This window comes from Rhipicephalus sanguineus, chromosome 10 (genome assembly GCF_013339695.2).
Source record: "Rhipicephalus sanguineus isolate Rsan-2018 chromosome 10, BIME_Rsan_1.4, whole genome shotgun sequence".
NCBI lineage: Eukaryota > Metazoa > Arthropoda > Arachnida > Ixodida > Ixodidae > Rhipicephalus > Rhipicephalus sanguineus.
Genome location: NC_051185.1, coordinates 125,139,670 through 125,145,235, shown reverse-complemented (window position 1 = coordinate 125,145,235; position 5,566 = coordinate 125,139,670).

The following is a 5,566-nucleotide window of genomic DNA, read 5'->3' as shown; positions in this document are numbered from 1 at the left end:
TCCGCACTCTGTTCCAGCTTGACACCACTAGTGCGATGCTGCCTTATTTTCCTTTTTTTTTCGCTACAAGCATGAATGTGCATTATTCCTGTTAGATGACGTGATGGTGAATTCCATATGAAAGACATGAGAAAACAACGCTCATTTTGCCAGAATTAGCGCGAACGTTAGGCAACCAGAGGTCATTATGGACCACGTATCTAGTTCCATTGCGATTGCACAACTAGCAATGGGAAGGCAGAGCGCAACTGAGACAGTGGACAAGAACACGCAACACGCACGAGCGCTGTGCGTGTCCTTGTCCACTGTCTCAGTTGCGCTGTTTCTTCCCATTGCTATGAACCAACTCGCCCAGATCTCAGTCTTACTACACAAATAGATGGCAGGAAAAATGTCGATAACAAGAGTGCGGTGAACAAAATCCTAAAAAAACAATACATATTGTCGCGGGTTATAAAACACAGGGGCTTTATTAAGAAAGGCAGAAGTACGGCGTGTCTTACTTGAAGAGGGCTCTCAAGGACTGGGGCCAAGAACGTCTTCTAATTCACACTCTCACGGCGTAGACAACCGGACCGGTTGTGTTCCTTGTCGTCGCCAGCGCATAGCAAGACACAAATATGGATGCAGCAATATGCGTTGTAAATATCCCCTTCAGTAACGAATCATGATGCGTCGTCTGTAAATTCGTCAAATCCGCATGGCATGATTACAAGGCACTCAGTCTTACATTTCAAGAGAGAAAGTGAAGGAATGTGTTGTTTTGTGTTGGATTCAGTAATTAAAATTAATTAGCGTGTAACTAAATATCTAATTATTCTGCAATCGCTAAGCTTCAATCCTTGCATTAAAAAGTTAACGTCTAGGCCTGAAAGGCATGCAAAGTTTGTTTTTTGGTGGTATTCGTTTTAAGCGTACGAAAAATACTCTTGGCGTTGGTCCTGGAACGCGGCACGTCTAACTATCGTCGGACATGGTAGTGTCTCCAGCAAAGTGATCCTCTGCAGCAATTCGCAGCAGAATGAAGTTCAATAATCGCTACTTGTGCACTCAGGAAGTCTGCACGACTGTGCATACCGAGGTTAAGGCGATTTGAAGAAATACGCGGTACGTGACCTCCGAAGTTGATGTACACAATTGTCTATACCGTCATTGTAGGGGATACACAGATCGGAGATTGATGGCATGTCAAGCTGGACAAAGGTAGGATGTGATGACGTCTGACGTGAAGTGAAAGTCACACTGCTTGCTTTTGCAGTGTCTTCAGCGGCCAAGTGTGCACTGAATATGAATTACCCTCATGATGTATTCATACACACCGAGATGGATGTGTATGAATGCGTAATACAGTGCTTAAAGAGGGTTTATGCTAAAGCACCGTTGTGACTTGACAAATGCCTTAGTTATATATGAATTCTTTCGGCAAACTAAATTAATATTTTGGTGAAATTTCAAATGTGTTCGATACGGTGGCTAAGCGGGCTTGTTGGTACGTACACACAGTTATTCTAAAGCAGAGCTTAAACGGGACACGAAAGAACTGCACTACAAAGGCGCTGCGTGTGTAGGGTGGTTCTTTGATGTCGCGTTTGTGCGCTGTTTTGGAATAACTCTATGCTCCATTGTGTATCAACAATAATTCTTACAAATGATGCATGATCAATCAAAGGAATGACTACCGATGACAAATAGGTGGGAATGTATAGTAATTTTGTGTTCGGTGAATGAAAAATCATAAAGCAAGTTTTCAATAAGTTTATCAATACTCTACTAGAGTTGCACGAATCCACAAGTGACGCCGGTCACATTGATCCCCGCCTGCCTTCTGCCCCCGCGAAGAAGGCAGGCGTTGTGTTCCCAGAGACAGGTTGCGTTCTGCCTCCGGGATTTGAGAAACCTTTCTGCACCTCACATACGCTTGCAGTGCCTCCGAAATGGGCCCACCTTTGACCAAGCGGCGACGTCATGTGAGGACGTCCTCACGACGCCACAAATTTTAGCGGCCTGTCACCTCATGATGAAGACAAAATGTGACGTCCTCACATGATGAGTTTTTGCATCCGTCGTGTTCGCGCCGCGGACGCCTATAGTAACGTTTGGCGCTTGATGAGGCTTCGCCTTAATAATAATGACTATTTCATGGAAATCATTCCCAGTGATTATAATAGATCGATATTTATTACGCTTGCGCCGTGACGTTTCTTCCATGTTTTGTGCTTTATGATTTCGGCGAACAGTCACGTAAGCGCTCCTTATATTTTCTCTTGGCTATAAAGGGATACAGCAGCTGGCGGAGTGACGGGCATCTCGTAATTTATGCTCGAAGGAATAGGGCAGCACTACGGGGTGGATCGACTCACCCGCTTTACACTTCGTAGACTACAGCTTACTGTTGCCATGCCTCTTCTACTGAAACTGAAGAACATTTTATGTTCTCAGCCATTCCTTGTTCCAACCAGGGAGCGTAAACATGTACGTACACAAGCTAGCCATCTTGAGTTACTACGTCTCACAAGTAGTACGGGAAAAACCTACCTTTTCGGTTTGAATCCGATTGTCGATATCTCACAATAAATGTCGGGGTTTTACGTCCTAAAACCACGATCTGATTACGACAGACACCGTTGTGGGGGGCTCCGAAAATGCCTACCATTTGTGGTTCTTTAATGTGCACCTCAGTCTAAGCACACGGGCCTCTAGCATTTTGCCTCCATTGAAATGCAGCCGTCGCGACGGTCGGATCAGCTGTTGAGCACCATAACCACTAGGCTACTGCGGCAGGTTGAATATCCCTTCTTTTATTCTATTTGTAACCTTTGATTAGAGAACCTTGAAATGAATTTTCTCCCAAGCTTTTAGAATCTTTACGCTCATAAAATTAATGATTTGCTTGCATGGAATTACGCATGAGGTTTACATATTGCGACTGTTGGCCCTTATCGCGCTTCGAATTAGCCTTTCAATAATTATCCATGGCGGCATGCAATTCACTGAACTATGTTCAATTTTTATTTACTCATACTGTTGGCCTGTCGGCCGTTACAGGGTGGGTAAATAGCAGCACTTTTGCATGTTGTACATAAAAAATAGAACAAAAAAAAAAAACACTTGAGAAGAGAAAAAATACATATGAAACCACACTACATAAGAAAAAAAAAACACAAGCGTACATATAAGAAACCATACTACATAAGAAACCGTGCATAAAATACTACAGAAGAAACCATATGCGTACATAAGCCAAATAGTTCGTATATACGATCAAACAACACCAATTATCCAATTATACAACACCATAAACACAATTATACAACAACATAAATACACAGTTAACGAGCGATGTAAGAAAATATAACCGACCATTGCCGTACAAAAACACACAGCCGTTCATAAGCGAAATAATCTGCACATACACCGATCAAACAATATAAAGCTAACAGCACAATACTAACAAATGAACTCACACAAACAGAAAATAAAAATCATGCGTAAATGCGTGCGTCTTTATTGGCCTGCTAGGTTATTTTCAAAATGATCTGCACTGATACTTTCTCGCGTTATTAGTGGCAACTGATTCCATCCTTTAATGGTTCTTGGGAAGTTAATAGCGACGCGCGAGCTGCACTTATGCTGTTGTGAAATAGTTGAGATGTGCACGTATCTCTTTCACGCTTATGAAAGAAATCATACAAAGCTCTCTTGTAGCGATCCCACATTGGCCTCCTGAGCACTGCAGATATTCATAATCCTCAGGAGAGCCGCAGTGTCCTCTTCATTTTTCTTGGCGGGACGTCTCATAGCAGAATCTTGTTTTGAGGGCATGATAAGTAAGCACTGTTACTGTGATATATCTTTGGTGAGGGTGGTTCTGTTCTGCGACTGATAAGAAATCCGTCCCACAGCGTTCTCGCTATCACAGCATTGAAATTTAACACGCACCACTTTTTCGTTCGGAACTTTCGCAAGGACGCCCACGACGCCACCACACTCAAGAGCACTCGCAGGCGCACGCCTTCATTTCGGTGGTATTTTCCGGTAACACGAGCAGCGGCGACTTCGTAATGATTGGGTCACTACTCGAGCTTTTCGCTGCATGGTCTAGCCGTGCAGCGTCGGCCGCGTGCGGACTCACAGGCTCCTACCAAGAGATTGTACATTAAGTATGAATTAACTAACTTGAAACATTTGTTGTGCAGCAAGTTCTATAGCTACAATTCACCGTTCCTCCGCATGCCCGCGTGCCTGCCTTTGCATATAGCGCGCTTCCTGGCTACTAGTTTTTCTCATGTGAGTGGTTTTGTGACGTTCAGCTGTTTGTGTCTCTGGTTCAGCTGCTGGTGCTTGTGGTCATGCAGCTAGACCCGATAGATTGGTCTGTTACAGTAAAATAATTGAAAACTGGGCGAGTTAGTGAGAATTCATTGTTCAGCACTCGTTATTGTTAGCGCGCTAACAATAAACTAGTGCTAAAGGGAGGAGGGCACATAAGCGTTGACTCGCAACGATCTTTATTGTTGGACGGAAACATAGCAGAACTTGTAGCTGGGGAAGTTGGTACATAACTTCATGAAAAATATAGACGCCCCGGCACCACCACCAGAATGAAGAAGCACAAGAAGAGGAAGAGGGCGTCACAGTCGCCACTGATTTCATTTGCAGGAAAACAGCAGAACATATATAGGCTGCACTGCAAATGCGCAAACAGCATTCCATCCCATAAGCATTGAACATAAAACACGAAGCCATTCCAAAGCCATTTCTAAGCCAGCAGGTAACTACAAAACTGAAATTCAGACTTGCGCAAAACTACACACAAATCTCTTATGCACATATCGCCTTTCTTTTCGATCTAGTAAGCTTCCATTCTCTCCTGGTCCCCAGCATCTGAGCTTCTGGCGAGAACGGAAACACTAGAAAGCCTTGTCTCACAAACATGCAGGAATTACATTGTGTGGCCAAATGTGCCGACAAATTGTTTCCTGTAAGAAGTTCATGCTCCCTAACTCTGACGCCGACCAGTTCGGGTGATGTGAATCCGACCACAACTAAGTAGCGCTTCATACACCACGCACGCCGAGCAAGCTATAAACGACCAAGCTTGTTTCTTCACACACGGGGAGGGCCTCGGTGGTTTGCAAATGCATGGAGACAGGCCATCATCATCATCATCATTTTTTATCTGCTGAAGGCCCTGGGTTAGGCGTTACGTAAGGGGGGGGGGGGTAGCGAAACATATATACATGCTCATATTTACACAGAAATATCGCAGATAAAAATGCATGGTAGATTTGTGCACTGCTATGAAACCAAGGAAAAAAAGACACATGCTATGCGTTTAAACAATATTTGCATTGAGGCTGCACAAGCACAAAAAAAGGAAAAAAAAAGAAGAAAAAAAAAAGCATCATAGGACGTGTTTACAAAATGTTCGATGCACTGGTTTAGGTAGCAAAATCTACAACAAGGAGTGTTTACGTAATACATTGTTCTGGAAGCGACAACTATGAAATGATATCACTTTAGAGGCACAATTTTCAGGAATGTATAAAAATGTAGAGCGCTAGAT